This window comes from Enhydra lutris, unplaced genomic scaffold, assembly GCF_002288905.1.
Source record: "Enhydra lutris kenyoni isolate GAN:26980312 unplaced genomic scaffold, ASM228890v2 scaffoldscaffold41, whole genome shotgun sequence".
NCBI lineage: Eukaryota > Metazoa > Chordata > Mammalia > Carnivora > Mustelidae > Enhydra > Enhydra lutris.
In genome coordinates this window covers 1,863,024-1,883,185 of record NW_019154125.1, presented here as the reverse complement: position 1 = coordinate 1,883,185, position 20,162 = coordinate 1,863,024, and the positions used below count along the sequence as shown (strand labels likewise).

Genomic DNA, 20,162 nt, shown 5'->3' with positions numbered 1-20,162 from the left:
GAATCAAGGCATATTTTATAACATACCTGACCACGCTCCTCAAAACTGTCATGGTTGTATCAAGGTTATGAAAAACAAGGACATACTGAGAAACTGTCATAGACCAGGAATCTAAGCAAGGAGGCATGATGACTAAATGCAATGTGGCATCTTGGATTTGATCCTGGAACAGAGAAAGGACATTAATAAAACCTGAATAAAGTCTGGAGTTTAGTAAATAGTAATGTTCCAATGTTGGCTCCTTAATTTTATAAATGCATCATGGTAATGCATGATGTTAGCATTAGGTGAAATTGGGTGAGGGGTAAACAGGAATTCTGAACAATCTTTGCAACATTTCTGTAAGTCTAAAATTATTCTAAAATAAAGCTTATTGAAGGGAAAAAGTGAAGCACCCTGATTATAACTTCAAGTACAATGACTGGAAGATCTTCTAATTTCTGTCTCAACACATTTTCCATCCTTTCTCCTCCACGAGCCACATACTTCTGGTGCCAAGTGCCATAAGACACATCCATAGGCCCTCTGTGAGATGGCATATAGTATGGCTAGGAATATTCTGGGAAGACATTACAACAGTGTGAGAGTCCATAATAACTAATCACAAAAGGAAGCTAAATTCAACTCAATCCTTTTCCCCTCACCCAGATCCTCAAAATGCCCAGGGTCACTGGAGGGCACTTAGCATGCAGAGAAATGTGAGGAAAAGGAAGCTGGAATGGGGAAAAAAGCACTTAACTAATCTGTTTGAAGGTTGCTTTAAGCCATCTTCCTTTTAAAGAGTAGAAGACAACATATGACCATGTGAACTCAGGGTCCCCCCTTGGGTCTTGGAAAGGTCTGGTGCAAGTCAGGGGGTCTGACCTCAAGCTTCATTAGCTTCGCAGTAAATCCACCCTTTTAAGATCTCAACAAGTAAACTTTGCCAGAAATGCTATCCTTTGCTTCCACTCCTTTAGCTCAGAAGCTAATCATCAAGCCTCAACCCAAGCACACCTCTAGTAAGCGTTCCCCTGAGCCTTTGGGCTGGCTTAGGCCGGTCTCCCAGGATTCCACTATTCCTCCATGAGAACATTTGGTTAAGTAAGTTTGTGTTTCTGTCTTCCTGTTAGCCCGGAGGCTTCCTGAGGGCGTGGTTCAAGGCTTTTAAAAATCTTTGTACTGTCATAATGGGCTCCCAAATGGATTAATGCTCTTGCTGAAGTCGGGAAGCCCTCACCCTGAAGAGACTTGGGCACCGGGAATAAAAACCACCATGGCTCTGGTGCTTGCTGAGTGACCTGTGGGATCAATTACAAAGGGAGAGTAAGAGAGACAGCCAATCAGCGACAGCCAATCAGCAACAGCCTCTTTAAAGGCCATACAGAAATACTTAAGCAGGCTTTTCTCTCTACAAATGAATTTCGAGTTGGGCCTACACACGTTACCATGCTGAATATATTATTAGCTATAGATGTAATGATCATTATCATGGTAGGATTATTTGAAATCTAGTGTCCCAGAATATTCAACTATTAAAAAAACATGCGGTCCACGAATCAGACTAAACAGACGGAACTGAGGACAGTAAAATCGTCATCCATGCTCTTTGTACACTCCGCACCCTCAACTCCCCTCAACACAAACACGCCCGGGATATTAAGTTCACGTGGGAAGATCTGCGGGATAAAACACAAGTCTCAATAGCGTGGGATAAAAGGACTCAACACAAGTCAGGTTAACAAGGGCTTAGAACTCCTAGCTTCTTTAAAGGTAATACACACTTGTGGCTACGTTCAGAATGCGGGTCTTGCTACACACTTAGAGAGCGGGGTTTACTAACAAAGTACTTTCCGGGGCAGAGCAGTGAAGACACAAAGCGAAGTCCACGCGAAAGCGCCCGCCTCTAGCCAAGCACCGCGCTTGCGCACATTCACAGTGAGAGGGTGCTGCAGGCCTGTGGGCGGGTCGTCTCGCCTTCTGTCCGGGCTCTCAGTACCCGCCTCCGGGCCGTAAGAAGCAGCTGATTGGTAGTCTCGTCCGGATTTGGGGCGGAGGCTGGGTGATTGGCAGTAACTCCCCGGGAGAGCCAAGCTGGAAGCCGGAGAAGCTCAAGAAGGCACCTGGCTGCCGCGCGGCCGAGGTAAGTGGGGCTAGGGACCCAAGAAAGCGGTTGGAGGGGGGTTCGAAGAGGCCCACCATGCCTGAGGGTGGTGGGAAGCCCTGGTAACAAAGTCGAAGCTGAAGGAGTCCCCGTTTCGGGCATGCGGGGAAGACGGCGGGCTCCGTGGGCGGTTTGGGAGTCTGTGCGGTGGATGAAGGGAGGCGGAGACGTTCTCGGGCAGCCGGGGTGGCCGAGTGCTTTGCTGGGGCTGGAGCTCCGGCGGAGCGGAGAGAAGTCGGCTGACTCTCCCTGAAGGCTGGGACTCACCCACCCACATCTCCCCCCTGTCCCCCGGCCCTTAGGTCCATTTTTTCAGGGTCCACACGTCTCTCGCCAGCCGCCAGGCGGCGGTCCCAGGAAGGCCTTGGGCGTTGCGCTCTTTCCCCGGGTTAGACCTGCCGGACTCCGCGGGTGCGCCTCCGGGCCCGGCCTGGTGGGCTCTGGGAGGAGACGCACGCCTGCTGGTCGCCTGGGAGGCTTAACCAGTCTCACCTGGCTTGTGTTGCTGTTTTACTTTTCGCCTCCCAATGGTTCCCAGTGTGGCTTCCTGAACGTAACTAGTCGCGTTAAGCCCCACAGAAAAAAATCGACCTTTAGACATTTAAAAATACGTTTTATTATGGAGATCTTCAAAAGTACAGAGGTTGAGAGGAACTTGGCGAACCCTTCACCCAGTTTTAACAATTGTCAGCATTTGGGTGGGGGGGGGCTGCTCCCTCTCCACAGGTTATTTTCAAGCAAATCCCAGGCATTTAATCTCTGTTAGGTATTTCTACGACTTTGTCATGGTCAGCAATTATACTATTTTTCTAATCATTTGCCTTCTAGAGGGATTGAGTAAAGTAAGGAAAACGTGAATGTGTAGACGGCGCAAATTTAGTTTGCTCTATAGGAATGCGGGCAATTCTCCCACAGTGCAGTTTCACTGCCCTATGCTCAGGTTTTTCAAAATCATTAAAAATGAAGGTTCTAAACAATCTAGTCTTGACAGTAGCAGTGTTGCTTTTGAGCAGTAATAATAATTTTGATAATTTCTGTTTATATGGCTCTTGGTATGTATGAAGCTCTGTGAAATTTTTCCACCTGTTCATTTAATTTTCACAACAGCCTTGTGAAGTAGGTGTTATCCAGTTTTACAGACGAAGGAAAAGGGGGACTAAGCAATTTGCGTAATTTCACACTGGTGTAAATAAGGGGGAAATCGGGGGCTGGGGGATTGGGTTTAGGATATTAACCCTAGTCAGTGCCAAGTTCTTTCTCTTTTAACCATAATTAAATTTCCTAAGGATTAATGGAGTAATTGTAACTGCTGTGGATAATTTCTATTGAGCTATAAATCTATAATGGGAAAAAAAAAACCCTGGAATTTATGAGTACATATGTTTCTTTCAAACAGTAAAAGGTTAGTGCAATTGAATTTTAAGTTAAAAATCAAAGTATGTAAATGTAGATCAGTAAATACAAGTGTTTACAATTTCTGTAAATAGTCTCTACCCCCCCCCTTTTTAAGATTTTATTTATTTTGAGAGAAAGAGCCCTGGAGAGAGAGCTAGCACAGAAATGGAGAGCAGAGGGAGAAGCAGACTCCCTGCTGACATCATGACCTGAGTCAAAGGCAGATGCTTAACCAGCTGAGCCATCCAGGTGCCCCTAGTCTCTAATTCCTTTGGCATTTAGCATGTACTGGCTATTTATATTGACTAAACTGTATCCCTTATCTTCTCAATCTTATACTATTTCTAAGACAGTATCTTCTTCCAAATAATGTTAGAGGAATAAGGAACTAAAAAAAGACAGCTGAGCTTTTTCAGAGGACAATAGGGAAAACCAGTTAAATTGGAGTTTAGGATTCCTATTGTAGGGGATTAATTCAGAAGTCTAGAAATAAAGTTAGACTCATATGTGAAGTACTTTGTGGGCCAAGTTTAAGGAGTTTGAACTTGAGCAAAACCGTGACTCACTGATTGTAACCATCTCATAGGAAAAGTGAGCTGGGCACTATCAAAGATGGCTTTACTTGAGATGTGAAAAGATAAGTGGCTTGACCTGGGGGTATAGAGGAAATAGATTTGAGTAACTGTTGAATTTACGGATGTAAGGCAAGGAAAAGAGAAAAACATTAATCGCCTAAAAAGAGGGGATGAAAAGACAGCGTGGTTCTGAAGTGCTGGTAAATGTCAGTTTCTTTTCTTCTCTTTTTTTTTTTTTAAGATTTTTAAAATTTATTTATTTGGCAGAGAGAGACACAGAGAAAGGGAACACAAGCAAGGGGAGTGGGAGAGGGACAAGCAGGCTTCCCGCTGAGCAGGGAGCCTGATGAGGGGCTCGATGTGGGGCTGGATCCCAGGAGCCTGGGATCAGGACCTGAGCCAAAGGCAGACACTTAAAGACTGAGCCACCCAGATGCCCCAATATTGAGAACTTCTTAATTTAAAATATTTACCCACTGTTTCAAAACTTTTTGGTCATCTGTACTAATTTATGTTAAAATACATCTTTATTGTTTTTAAGATTGAATTTTTAAGTAATCTTTGCACCAGTGAGGGGCTCGAACTTAGAGCTCTGAGGGTTGCATGCCATAATAATAGAGCCAGTCTGGTGTCCCAATCATCTGTATTTTATTTATTTATTTATTTATTTAAGATTTTATTTTTTTATTTGACAGAGAGAGATCACAAGTAGGCAGAGAGGCCGGCAGGCGTGGGCGGCGGGGGACGGCAGGAAGCAGGCTTCCTGCTGAGCGGAGAGCCCAATGTAGGACATGATTTGCAGGACCCTGAGATCATGACCTCAGCCAAAGGCAGAGGTTTAACCCATTGAGCCACCCAAGCACCCTCATCTGTATTTTAAATGTTAAGAACTCTGTGAAAAGAAAATTAGTTGACCATCAGTTTATTTATTTATATTAAAATAAAATGTATTATTTGCCCCAGGGGTACAGGTCTGTGAATCATCAGTCTTACACAACTCACAGCACTCACCATAGCATTATACCCTCTCCAGTGTCCATCATCCAGCCACCCCATCCCTCCCTCCCACCACCCCCCAGCAGCCCTCACTTTGTTTCCTGAGGTTAACAGTGTCTTAGGGTTTGTCCACCTCTCTGGTCCCATTTTTTTCCTCCTCCCTTCCCCTCCATGAACCCCTGCCCTGCCTCTCCAGTTCCTCATATCAGAGAGATCATATGATAATTGTCTTTCTCTGACTTATTTTCCTTAGCATAATACCTTCTAGTTCCATCCATGTCATTGCGAATGGCAAGATTTCGTTTTTTTGGACGATCAGTATTTTTTAAAAATTTTATTACAATGTAGGTTTTTTTTTTTTAAATTGGAGTGTAAATGTTACATTAGTTTCAGGGGTACAAGTAATGATTCCAGAAGCCTGTATGTTCTTCTGTGTTCACACACATAGCTACTATCTGTCAACATACAACACTGTTAAAATACCATTAACTATATTTTCTGTGCTATAGATTTCATCTCCTGTGACTTATTCCATAATTGAAAGCCTGTACCAACCATTCCTCTTCACCCTTTTGTCCATCCCTGAACCCCCCACCCTTCTAACAACCACCAGTGTATTCTTTGTATTTTGGGGTTTTTTTTAGATTCCATGTATAGATGAAATCATATGGTGTTAATCTTTCTCTGACTTAATTTACTTAGCATGATATCCTCTAGGTCCATCCATATTGTTGCATATGGCAAGATCTCATTCTTTCCCATGGCTGAGCAATATTCCTGTGTATGTATGTGTATACCACATCTTTTTTTTTTTTTTTAACCATCTATGGATGGATACTTAGGTTGCTACCATATCTTGACTGTTATAAATAATGCTGAAATAAAAATCAAGGTGCATATCTTTTCAAATTGTGGGTTTGTTTCTTTGGGTAAATACCCAGAGGTGGAATTAATGGATTGTTTGGTATTTTATATTTTAATTTTTTTGAGGACCTTCCTTACTGTTTTCCACAGTGGCTGTACCAATTTACAATCCCACCAATAGTGCATAGGGTTCCTTTTTCTCCACATTCTTGCCAACACTTTTTATTTCTTGTCTTCTTACTAGCCATTCTGTCTGGTGTAAGGTGATTTTCTTGCTTTGATTTGTATTTCCCTGATGATTAGTGAAATTGAACGTTTTTTCATGTATCTGTTTGTTAACTATATGTCTTCTTTGGAAAAATGTATATTGAAGTCCTCTGCCCACTTTAAAAAAAAGATTATTTATTTGATAGAGCCACAGAGAGAGAGGGGACAGAAGCAGGAGGAGTGGGAGAGGGAGAAGCAGGCCTCCCACCCAGAAGGGAGCCGGATGTGGGTCTCAATCCCAGGACTCTGGGATCATGACCTGAGCCAAAGGCAGATGCTTAACAACTGAGCCACCCAGGCACCCCTCTGCCCATTTTTTAATTGGATTGTTTATTGTTGGTTTTTTTGTTTGTTTGTTTGTTTTTTCATATGGGGTTGCATATATATATTTTGGACATTAACACCTTATCTGATATATCACTTAGAGATACCTTCTTACATTCAGCAGATTCCTTTGATAGTTTCCTTTATTGTGCAAAAGCTTTTTCAGTTTGATGTGGTTCAAGTTGTTTTTTATTTTGTCTGTTGCTTGATGAGACAGATACAAAAAATACTGCTAAGATGATGTCCAGAATTTATTGCCTGTGTTTTCCTTTAGGAATTTTATGGTTTCAGGTCTTACATTTAAGTCTTCTATTTTCAGTTTATGTTTGTGTATGGTGTGAGAAAGTGATCCAGTTTCATTCTGTTGCATGTAGCTGTCCAGTTTTCCCAACACCATTTATTGAAGAAACTGTCTCTTTCCCATTTTATTTTCTGGCCTTCTTTGTTATAGATTGACTATGTATGTGTGGACTTATTTCTAGGATCTCTATCCTGTTCCATTGATCTTTGTGTCTGTTTTTATGCCAATACCATCTGTTTTGATTTCTGTAGCTTCCGTAGTATACAGTTTGAAATATGGGAGCATGATATCTCCAGCTTTGTTGTTCTTTCTCAGAATTGTTCATAGCCAACTTTTATAGATGATTTGCGCTTCTGTACAAATTTTAGGATTATATGTTCTAGTTATCTGAAAATATGCTATTGGAATTTTGGTGGGGATTACATTGAATCTGTAGATTGCTTTGGGTGATAGCGACATTGTAACAGTATTAATTCCTCCAACCCATGAATATGGTGTATCTTTCCATTTATTTGTGTCATCTTTAGTTTCTTCTGTCAGTGTCTTACAATTTTCAGAGCTCAGGTCTTTTACTTCCTTGTTAAATTTAATTATAGGCATTTTCTACTTTTCAAGGCAATTTTAATGGAATTATTTTCTTAATTTTTCTTTCTGGTAGTTTGTATTAGTGTATAGAAGCCCAGCAGTTTACACTGTATATTTTGTATCCTGCATCTTTACTGAATTTGTTTATTGTAATAGTTTTTTGGTGGAGTCTTAAGGGTTTTCAATATGTAGTATCATGTCATCTGTAAATAGTGACAATTTTTTATTTCTTGTTTACCAATTTGGATATCTTTTTTGTCTGATTGCTCTAGCTAAGATTTGCAGTATTGTGTTGAATAAAAGAGGCACGAGTAGGCATCCTTGTCTTCTTCTTCATATCTTCTCCCCAAAAGCTTTCAGCTTTTCACTGTTGAGTATGATTAGATGTGGGTTAGTCATATATGGCCTTTATTATATTGAGATACAGTCCATCTATATCTAATATAGATAGATATAGATATCTAATATCCATCTATCTATAATACTTGAGGGTTTTTTTGTTATCATGATGAATGTTGAATTTTGTCAGATGATTTTTCTGCATCTATCGAGATGGTCATATGATTTTTATCCTTTTTGTAATGTGGTGTAATGCGCTGATTGATTTGCAGATGTTGATCCATCCTTGCTTCCCAGGAATAATTTTGGTAATTTTCTGGTTTGTTTGTGTAGTTCTCCGATCCCTTTTGTTCTCTTACTCTTTTGCCTTATTTAATGACTTTAGTGTTTTTTTTAATTAATTTTTTAAAAAATTTGTGAATGGGATCTTATTTTTTTCCCCACTGATTCATCAGTTTTATACACAGCGCTCATTACACCACATAACCTCTTTAATGTCCATCACTCAGTTACCTGACCTCCCTCAACTTCCTTCCCTCCAGCAACCTCAGGTTGTTTCCTGTGATTAAGAGTCTCTTATGATTTGTCTCGCTCTCTGATTTTATCTTGTTTATTCCCCCCCTTCCCCTGCTATCCTGTTTTGTTTCTTAAATTCCACATATGAGTGAGATCCTATGATAATTGCCTTTCTCTGATTGACTTAATTTCACTTAGCATAATGCCCTCTAGTTCATCCATGTCGTTGCAAATGGCAAGGTTTCAATTTTTTTGATGGCTAAGTAGTATTCCATTTTATGTATATACCGCATTGTCTTTTTAGCCATTCGTCTGTGAACTGACATCTGGGCTCTTTCCATAGTTTAGCTATTGGGGACATTGTTGCTATAAACACTGGGGTGTAGGTGTGCCTTTGGATCACTACATTTGTATCTGTGGAATAAATACCCAGTAGTGCAATTGTTGTGTTGTAGAGTAGCTCTATTTTAAACTTTTTGAGGAACCTCCATACTGTTTTCCATAGTGGCTGTACTAGCTTGCATTCCCACCAACCCTGGAAGAGGGTTCCCCTTTCTCTGCATCCTCACCACCATTTGTCATTTCCTGACTTGCTAATTTTAGCCATTGTGACTGGTATGAGGTGGTATCTCCTTGTGGTTTTGATTTGTATTTCCCTGATACTGAGTGATGTTAAGCATTTTTTCATGTGTCTGTCGGCCATTTGCATGTCTTCTTCAGAGAAGTGTCTGTTCTTGTCTTTTGCACATTCTTTGACTGGATTATTTGTTTTTTGGGTGTTGAGTTTGAGAAGTTGTTTATAGATCTTGGATACCAGCCCTTTTTCTGTACTGTCATTTGCAAATATCTTCTCCCATTCCATAGGTTGCTTTTTAGTTTTGTTGACTATTCCCTTTGCTGTGCAGAAGCTTTTTATCTTGATGAAGTCCCAATAGTTCATTTTTTTGCCTTTGTTTCCCTTCCCTTTGGAGACTTGTCTAGCAAGAAGTTGATGTGGCAAAGGTCACAGACCTTGCTGCCTGTGTTCTCTAGGGTTTTGATGCATTCCTATCTCACATTTAGGTCTTTCATCCATTTTGAGTCTATTTTTATGTATGGTGTGAGAAAATGGTCCAGATTCATTCTGTTGCATGTGGCTGTCCTAGTTTTCCCAACACCATTTATTTAAGAAGCTGTCTCTTTCCCATTTTATTTTATTTGTTGAAGAGAGTGTCTTTTTTTCCATTGGTTATTCTTTCCTGCTTTGTTGAAGATTAGTTGACCACAGAATTGAGGGCCCGTTTCTGGGCTCTATTCCGTTCCATTGATCTATGCATCTGTTTTTTGTGACAATACCATGCTTTCTTGATGATCTATATAGCTCTGTAATATTATAGCTTGAAGTCAGACCTCAGCTTTGGTTTTCTTTTTCAGCATTCTTTTGGCTATTCAGATTCTGGTTCCATACAAATTTTAGGATTATTTCTTCCAGCTCTCTGAAAAAAGGTGATGGTATTTTGATAGGGATTGCATTGAATGTATAGATTGTTCTAGGTAGCATCAACATTTTAACAATATTTTTTTTCCAATCCAGCAGCATGAAATGTTTTTCCATTTCTTTGTATCTTCCTCAATGTCTTTCTTTTTTTTTTTTTTTAAGATTTTATTTATTTATTTCACAGAGAGAGATCACAAGTAGGCAGAGAGGCAGGCAGAGAGAGAGATAGAGGAGGAAGCAGGTTCTCCGCCGAGCAGAGAGCCCGATACAGGACTCGATCCCAGGACCCTGAGATCATGACCTGAGCTGAAGGCAGAGGCTTAACCCACTGAGCCACCCAGGCACCCTTCCTCAATGTCTTTCATGAGTGTTCTTTGTTTTCTGAGTACAGATCCTTTCCCTCTTTGGTTAGGTTTATTCCTAGGTATCTTATGGTTTTTGGTGCAATTGTAAATAGGGTAGACTCTACTTTCTCTTTCTTTTGTATAGAAATGCAACCGATTTCTATGTGTTGATTTTATGTCCTGCCACTCTGCTGAACTCCTGTATGAGTTCTAGCAATTTTGAGGTAGATCTTTGGGGTTTTTCACATAGAGTATCATCTCATCTGTGAAGAGTTAGAGTTTGACTTCTTTGCCGGTTTGGATGCCTTTTCTTTTTGTTGTCTTATTGGTGAGGTTAAGACTTCTAGTACTGTGTTGAACAACAGCAGTGAGAATGGACATCCCTGCCATGTTCTGACCTTAGGGAAAAAGTTCTCAATTTTTTTCCATTGAGAATGACATTCACTGTGGGCTTTTGATATAGGGCTTTTACGATAGAGGTATGTTCCTTCTATCCCTATACTCTGAAGAGTTTTAATCCAGAAAGGATGCTGTACTTTGTCAAATGCTTTGTCTGCATCTATTGAGAGGATTACATAGTTCTTGTCCTTTATTTTATTAATGTATTATATCACATTGATTTGCGGAGGCTGAACCACACTTGCAGCCCAGGAATAAATCCCACTTGGTCGTGGTGAATAGTCCTTTTAATATACTGTTGGATCCTATTGGCTAGGATTTTGGTGAGAATTTTGGCATCCATGTTCATGAGGGATGTTGGTCTGTAAGTCTCCTTTTTGGTGAGGTTTTTGTCTGGTTTTGGGATCAAAGCAGTGTTGGCCTCATAGAACAAGTTTGGAAGTTTTCCTTCCATTTTTATTTTTGAAACCGCTTCAGAAGAATAGATGTTAATTCTTCTTTAAATGTTTGGTAAAATTCCCCTGGGAAGCCATCGGCCCTGGACTCTTGTTTGTTGGGAGAGTTTTCATTACTTCTTCAATTTTCCTTGTTGGTTAGGGGTCTGTTCAGGTTTACTACTACTTCTGTTTCAGTTTTGATAGTTTATACATCTCTAGGAATGCATCCATTTCTTCCAGATTGCCTAATTTGTTGGTTATAGTTGCTCATAATACATTCTTATAGTTGTTTGTATTTCTTTGTTGTTGGTTGTGTTCTTTCATTCATGGTTTTATTTGGTCCTTGCTCTTTTTTCTTTTTGATAAGTCTGGCCAGAGATTTATCCATCTTACTAATTCTTTCAAAGAATCAGCTCCCAGTTTCCTTGATCTGTTCTACTGTTCTTTTGGTTTCTAGTTCATTGATTTCTGCTCTAATCTTTATTCATTCTCTTCTGCTGAGTTTAGGCTTTATTTGCTCTTCTCTCTCCAGCTCCTTTAGGTGTAAGGTCATATTGTGTATTTGAGATCTTTCTTGTTTCTTGAGAAAGGCTTGTATTGCTATATACTTCTCTCTTAAGATTGCCTCTGCTGTATCCCAAAGGTTTTAAACAGTTGTATTTTCATTTTCATTAGTTTCCATGTATTTTAAAAAATTCTTTAATTCCCTGGTTGACCCTTTCATTCTTTAGTAGGATACTCTTTAACCTCCATATATTTGAGTTCTTCTCCCTTGTGATTGAGTTCAAGTTTCACATCATTGTGGTCTGAAAATTTGCAAGGGATGATCCCAGTCTTTTGGTACTGGTTGAGAACTAATTTGTGACCTGATATGTGGTCTTTTCTGAAGAGAGTTCCTTGTGGACTCCAGAAGAATGTGTATTTTACTGCTTTAGGATGGAATGCTCTTAATATATCTGTGAAGTCCCTCATCCAGTGTGTCATTTAGCACTTGTTGAACTTCTGTTTAGATGATGGGTCCATTGCAGTGAGTGGGATGTTAAAGTCCCCTATTATTATTGTATTATTATTAATGTGTTTCTTTAATTTTGTTATTAATTGGTTTATATAATTGGCTGCTCCTGTGTTAGGGGCGTAATTATTTACAGTTGTTAGATCTTGTTAGATAGACCCTTTAATTATGATATAGTGTTGTTCCTTATCTCTTATTACAATCTTTGGTTTAAAATCTAATTTGATAAAAGGATTGCAACCCCAGTTTCCTTTTGATGTCCATTAGCATGGCAAATAATTTTCCACCTGTTCACTTTCAACCTAGAGGTGTCTTTCGGTCTAAAATGAATCTTTTGCAGACAGAGTATCAGTGGGTCTTAATTTTTTATCCAATCTGATACCCTGAGTCTTTTGATTGGGACATTTAACCCATTTACATTCAGAGTAACTACTGAAATATATGGGTTTAGTGCCACTGTATTACCTGTAAAGTCACTGTTTCTGTATTTGGTCTCAGTTCCTTTCTGGTCTATGTTACTTTTGAGCTCTCTTTGCTGAAAGGATCTCCTTTAATGTTTCTTGTAGGGCTGGTTTGATGATCACAATTCTTTAAGTTTCTGTTTGTCCTGGAAGCTTTTTAATCTCTTCTTCTATTTTTGAATGACAGCCTTGCTGGATAAAATATTCTTGGCTGCATATTTTTCTCATATGCCACCTTAAATATATCAAGCCAGTCCTTTCTGGCCTGCCAGGTCTCTGTGGATGGGTTTGCTGCCACTCTAATGTCTACCCTTGTAAGTTACGGACCTCTTGTCCTGAGCTACTTTCAGGATTTTCTCTTTGTCTCTGAGGTTTGCAAGACTCCCTATTATATGTTGAGGTGTTGACCTATTTGATTCATTTTGATGGGGGGGTTCTCTGTTCCTCTTGGTATTGAATGCCCGTTTCCTTCCCCTGATTAGGGAACTTCTCTGCTATAATTTGCTCCAGTATACTTTCTGCCCCTCTCTCTTTCCTCTTCTAGGATCCCAGTTTCTCTAATATTCTTTTGCTTAATGGTATCACTTATCTCTTGAATTCTCCCCTCATCCGGTAGCTCTTTATCTCTTTCCTACAGTTTCTTTATTCTTTGTCATTTTGTCTTCTATATCACCAATTCTTTCTTCTGCTTTATTTATCTTATCATTTAGAGCCTCCATTTTTTATTCCATCTCATTAGCTGTTTATATTTCAATTTGATAGCTTTAGTTCTTTTATTTATCCAGAGAGGGATTGTCTAGTGTTTTCTATGTTTTTTCAAGTCCAGCTAGTATCTTTACAATCGTTATTCTGAACTCTAGTTCCATCATCTTACTTATATCCATACTGATTGGGTACCTGGCAGTCAGTACTGCCTCTTGTTCTCTTTTTTGAGATCAGGTTTTCCATCTTGTCATTCTGTCCAGCAAAGAATAGATTAATGAGGGATCTAAATATGAAAATGGCTACAATGACCCCAGAGAAATATACACTGAACAAATCAGAAGAGACCTGAAACTGAAAGAAAAAAAAAATCAGGTAAAGAGGGCAATACACTATATTTTGTGTGTACTTTGGGCTGTTAGAAGAAGCTGCATCCCAAAATTGTGAAGAAAGACAAAAATAAAATTAAATACAATGAAAGGGTAGAATGTAACTGTAAAAATGAAAATTAAAATAAATATTTAATGAAATTATTACAAAAATAAAATTAAATACAATGAAAGGGTAGAATGTAACTGTAAAAGTGAAAATTAAAAAAGATTTTTTTAAAAGATTTTATTTATTTGAGAGAGAGTGAGAGAGAGCAAGAACACAAGCTGGGGAGAGATAGAATCAGACTCACTGCTGAGCAGGAAGCCTGACTCAACTCAATCCCAGGACTCTGGGAAGCTGAAGGCAGATGCTTAACTAACTGAGCAACCCTATTGCTCTGAAAATTAAAGAAGTTTTTAAAAAAGATGATAAAATAAGTAATTCATTGAAAAAGAAAGAGAAAAAAAAAATCGAAAGACTAAAGAATTATGAGAAAAAAAGCAATGAATTCTATATACTATTTTCCCCAGTGCTGGAGTTTGGCAGTTCTCTGTGATCAGTAAACTTGGTTTTAGCCAGATGTTCTTTTTTTTTTTTTTTTTTTTTTTAAGTTTTTTTTTACCTATTTTACAGAGAGAGATCACAAGTAGGGGGGGGGGGGGGGGGTGGGAAGCAGGCTCCCTGCTGAGCAGTGAGCCTGATGTGGGGCTCAATCCCAGGACCCTGAGATCATGACCTGAGCTGAAGGCAGAGGCTTTAACCCACTGAGCCACCCAAATACCCCATTTTATATTTATTTTAGACAGGATATCTCGTTATCCCAATCTGTTTGGGCTCTGATAGGGAGTGCGACCCGTAGTTAAGTTTTTTAAAGTAAATTGGGAAAAATGTCCTGAAATAATAAGCAATGATTACATAGACATTATTGCTTGGGCCAAAGTTAAAAAAAAAATTTTTTTTTTAAAGTTAGTTGACTTAAACTAGTATCTGTTGGGCCACTATTTCTATGCTTTTTTTTTTTTTTTTTTTTAAGATTTTATTTTTGAGTAATAACTATATCCACCATCAGGCTTGGAACTGCAACCCTGAGGTCAGGAGTCATGTGCTCTATTGACTGATCCAGGTAGGTGCTGCTCTGTGCTTTATTTTTTTTTAAAATGGAATCACAGGGGCACCTGGGTGGTTCAGTGGGTTAAAGCCTCTGCCTTCAGCTCAGGTCATGATCCCAGAGTCCTGGGATTGAGCCCCACATCCAACTCTCGGCTCTGCGGGGAGCCTGCTTTCTCCCCTCTCTCTGTCTGCCTCTCTGCCTGTTTGTGATCTCTGTCAAATAAATAAATCTTAAAAAAAAAAAAAAAATCACATGCACACACACACACAAATTGAATCACACATATACTTGGAACTTTTTTCATGTATCTTACGGAAACTTTTTTTTTTTTTTTTAAATCTTTATTTATTTATTTGAGAGAGAGAACCACAAGCAGGGAGAGGTGCAGAGGGGCAGAGAAGAAGATTCCCCAGTGGGCAGAGTGCCTGACATGCAGTTTGGTCCCAGAAACCTGGGATCATGATCTGAGCTGAAGGCAGATGCTCAACCAGCTGAGCCACCCAGGCGCCCCAAAACTTCTTGCGTATAACTTTTTGTTTTTATAGCCATAAACTTAAGAGTGGATATGTTGAATTTGTTTCAAGTATTTTTCTGTTGATGGACATTCAGTTTACTTTTGAATTTTGTCTTTTTACAGTAATGCTCAGTAAATACTTTTTAGCTTTTAAAAAATCTTCATTTTACAAGGGTGTAATTTACTAAGTTTTGCCACTAAGGAAATTTTTTATACACATAATATGTAGGGGATGGTAATTATTACACAATTTACCCAGATCATCTTTATAGTGAATTTTCATCACTTTGGTGGGCTCAAGGACAGCACTTTTAGTGATAAATATTATTGAGTTCCAAGTATTGTGTGTGTTTGTTTCTACTGATGTTCAGGATCACTTAAGATATTTGAACCATCTTTTCAAAAGATTGTTTTAATATTGATACCACAGTACTTAATTCATTTGCATGGGAATGATTAAAATAAAATACTTCATGAAGAATATATTTAATATGTCATTCATTGTAGGGTTACATTTCAGAGATCCTCACATGAAAATGATACACTCTTAGTTCAAATGGAAATACAAGACTATCTCTAACCTCTTGTGTATCACTCAGAGAGAAGGGGACATCTAAAAATGTTACAGAAAATGTCTGTCAGAAATTTAATTTCAGGGTGCCTAGATGGCTCAGTCGTTGAGCATCTGCCTTCAGCTCTGGTCATGATCCTGAGGTCCTGGGATCGAGCCGCACATCAGGCTCCCTGCTGCACGGAAGCCTGCTTCTCCCTCTCACACTCACCCTGCTTGTGTTTCTTCTCTTGCTGTGTCTCTCTGTCAAATAAATAAATATAGTCTTAAAAAAAAAAGACATTTAATTTCATATGTAAAAACCCATTTACTTGAAAGAATTTTCATCACATTTTTAGTTTGTGTTATTAGACTTTTTAATATAAGGGTTTTTTGGTTGTTAAGAGATGCAGTATAGGTCATGAGGTTTATTCATTTGTGAACTGAAAAAAGTGAGACTTATGTTAGATTTTGTGCTACGTGCTGTACTTAATTTTGCACGAACAGTATAGAATATTCTAAATAATTCAATTATTTAGAATTAATAAATAATTCTAAATAATTGCCAATAAATTGTACCCATGGGTCAAATACTATATTATTGTCTTATAATGTGGTAAAGTGTTCTTAAAGTCTCAACCAGACTGAAGTATACCAGTGGTCACTAGATTTGAATTTTAAGTTTTAATTTTCAGAAAGTAGGGCAGGGTGTTGACATAGGATTGACAATTTTTCATTGTGCCAAGTAAGGACATTTTTAAAAAATTGCTTAATATCCATCTACTGTCCCAATATCCTAAAAGAAAAGTACTTTTACACCAGAACATATGAAGAATATTCTCAAAATAAAAGACTGACTTTAAATAGGTTTTTGTTTATGTTTTTTATTTCATGGTACTTATTTTTCTTTTGCATCCCTGTTTGGCACTAGAATGTGGATTGTCATTTGGGATACATTGATAGGTTTATCTATTAGTATTCTGAGAACAGGAAACCTTATTTTTTAATTAATTAGCCAAGTGAATAAGAATGTTCTGTGAATCCTTTTAGACTCCCGCCACCCCCCACCACTATAAAATGGTCATACTATTCTTTCATATTGTAAAGATAATTAAATGGCCATTTTTTTTTTTTTTAAGATTTTGTTTATTTATTTGACAGATCACAAGTAGGCAGAGAGGCAGGCAGAGAGAGAGAGGAGGAAGCAGGCTCCCTGCTGAGCAGAGAGCCCGATACGGGGCTCGATCCCAGGACCCTGGGATCATGACCTGAGCCGAAGGCAGAGGCTTCAACCCACTGAGCCACCCAGATGCCCCTAAATGGCCATTTCCTTGAATAGTTCCCAAAGACTTTATAAAAATAAGCTCCAGTGTACTGCTTAGCTTTTAAAAGCTTTTAGCATTTTATTTTTTAATTTTTATTTGACAGAGTACAAGCTGGGGGTGGGGGTAGGGGAGTGGCAAAGAGGGAGAAGCAGGCTCCCTGCTGAAAAGAGAGCCCAATGTGGGGCTTGATCCTTGTACCCTGGGATTATGACCTGAGCAGAAGGCAGACACTTAACTGCCTGAGCCACCCAGGCACCCCGGTTTTTGGCATTTTAAATTTAATGACAACTTTGTTATTACTGCTAAGAGGGTTACTGTGAAACTATTTACTGCTAATAAACCATTTTTTATTATAACTGTCTCAAGAACATATGCTGCATTTGTTAAAAGCAGTATTGTGTTATCTTTGATTTGATTGCTGTAAACTTTAATTGGTCTCACTATAGACTATTGTATATTTTCATAGTATTTGTGGAGGGAAGAGAAAGTTTGTTTTCAGGGTATGTCTATTTTCATTTACTCTTGATTTTCTCTTCTGCCCTGTCAACTACCTGTTTCCCCTTCCGAAAACAGTTTGCTATTTCTTACAGTCTGTGTCAAAGCAGGTTAGATGATAAGCTTATACCATCATCATAAAATTCTTGAAGTTAAATTATATATGTATTCATACAGAACCTAGAAAACAAAATGCAGTCTGATTCTTAGTTATCTTTTTTAAGCCTTTTTTATTTTGAAGTATAACACAAAAAAATGTAAGAAACCTGGATATGTAACCAATAAGTTATGACAAACCAAACATCCATGTAATCACCACCCACAGTAAGAAATAGAAAGTTGTTTGAATTCTAGGAAGCTCCTTTATGCTCTCTTCCAACTATTACCTGCCCCCATCCGTAGGTAACTACCATTGTAACTGCTTACACTGTAGCTTTGTAGCCTTTTATTATTTTCTTTTTTTTTTAAGATTTTATTTTATTTTATTTATTTTTATTTATTTACTTGACAGAGAGAGAAATCACAAGTAGGCAGAGAGGCGGGCAGAGAGAGAAGGGGAAGCAGGCTCCCTGCTGAGCAGAGAGCCTGATGCGGGGCTCGACCCCAGGACTCTGAGATCATGACCTGAGCCAAAGGCAGAGCCTTAACCCACTAAGCCACCCAGGCACCCCTAAGATTTTATTTTTAAGTAATCTCTATACTTAAGTAATCTCTATACATAGGGCTTGAACTTAAAACCCCAAGGTCAAGAATCATGTGCTTTGACTGACTGAGCCAGCCAGGTGCTCCCCTTCTCTTATTTTTTTAATGCCTCTGTGATCTGTAGTGATGTCCCCCATTTCATTCACTTATAAGTGTCTTTTCTTTTTCCTCAGTAAATCTCATTAGAGGTCAGTCTTTTTTATTGTTTCTTTTCAAGGAACCATCTCTTGGCCTGGTTATACTTCTTTGTCTTGATAGTTCTCTGATGCTTTCAAATAGATGATTTTCATATTTTGTCGTTTATTTGACCTCATGGGAAGATAGTTTGTCTGAAATTCTGTAGTTTGTTATAAATAAATTCTTCTAGGTATCTGTTTACAATTGAGATAGTGTTAAAAAGGCTTAGATGCCCTTCATTTAATATTCTAATATTAATGTAGCAACTGTTATTATATTCTATACACTGTGCTAAGGGCTGGGGTCACTGTGATGAATAAGAAGAGTTTTGCTCTTAAGGTGACTAAGTGCTGTGGAGGAGTTAAGCACTTTAGGTACATTGTTGTAATGTGCAGTTTAGGAGAATGAGAATGTATACAGGAGGGCCCTGATACTCGTTGATCAGGAAGAACCTCTTGGAGAAGGTAATAGCTAAGCTAAATAAAGAATGCATAGGAGCTAGCTTGACATAGAGGTACTGTAGGGGGTGTAGAATAATGGATTACAGAAAAGTCCAGAGAGCCTGTTGAATTTCTAGAATTATCTGTATGACTGGATTAAAGAGAAGAGTGTGAAAGAGAGGATAGGAAAGTACAGAGACCAGATCATAAAGGACTTATTGCAGTACTGAGAATGGCTAGAAAAGGGAGAGCAAAATTTGTGGAAGGTAATTACGACAGTACAGACTTAGAATAGCTGTAATGGATTGGAGTAGAGTAGCAGTGGAAATGGAATCTGATATTTAGGAGGAAACCTAGATCCTGATCGTAGAAAATGGAAGAAATAAGGAATAACTTGACAATATGGGTGCCATTTGCTGAGGTAGGGAACACATGAACAGCAGATTTAGGAAGAAAATTAGGGAGTTGAGTTCTGGATTTCTTTGGTTTGAGAGCAGATGGGAGAAACCAGAAGTTGGCATGTGATTGAAGTTGATGTGGGACAAGAAAGAGAATTTATGTATGCAGTGTGGAGCTGATATAATGAGACCTGTGAGTGGAGGGAGTGTAATCCTGAGTACTCAGGAGGAGGAACAGGAGAAAATGGGGGACAGAATAGGTGTATAGGTTAAATGTATGACATGTGAAGTTGCAGGATGTCGACAGAGTTCCTGTTAGATTACTTCTTTGTTATTTGAAGTACTATGCTTGGTCATCTACTGAGAAATGATGGAGGCAAGGGTTCGAGAGATTTGGGTAACATGGAGAAGGATTGAAAAAGCTTCTTGGAGAATGGAAGAGGGACAAGAGTAAGAAAATATTTTCCTAGGATGCTAGATAGGAGTGAGAGCCCATTTGAGAACAGAGGTAGAACATTTGTAGCAACATCAAAATGTAAGTCTTAGTAATTTTTCTACAGCCCAATTCTAGGACATGTAGCCTGCTGAGTTAATCAAGGCCTGGCTTACAGAAGGGAGTTGAAAATACTGACAAAGAGTGGTTCAAGTGATCTTTGGCTGCATGGGGTAGAAGAAAGTGAAGGTAAGAAGGGATTTATTAGGTTGATGAAAATTGCAGGGAGAAGAGACTGAAGGGCTCAGTATGGACAAAGTAGGACAGAGGAGTATCTGAGGGAAAGCTCAAAGGTGAGATACTTGTTTTTTTTTTAACTTCTAGATTTTGTTTTTAAATGAAAAGCAAACTATACAAAGAAAAGTTCACTCCTACCCTCACTGGCCAGTTTTAAGAGTTTAATGTGTGTCTTTCTCTAAATAACTTGAGGATTTTTGTTTTTTTTTTT

The 20,162-nt window shown here is 38.7% G+C and overlaps 1 protein-coding gene across 2 annotated transcripts in view; it reads left to right on the top strand.

Moving 5' to 3' along the window:
• The first annotated feature begins 2,050 nt into the window (after nt 1-2,050).
• The window catches only part of LOC111155417 (mitochondrial fission regulator 1), a 57,059-nt gene continuing 38,947 nt past the window's right edge, over nt 2,051-20,162 (top strand). For both annotated transcript variants that reach the window (XM_022515555.1, XM_022515554.1), the window contains exon 1: nt 2,051-2,122. The gene's annotated coding sequence lies outside the window, so the exon portion shown is untranslated. The remainder of the gene's footprint in view (nt 2,123-20,162) is intronic.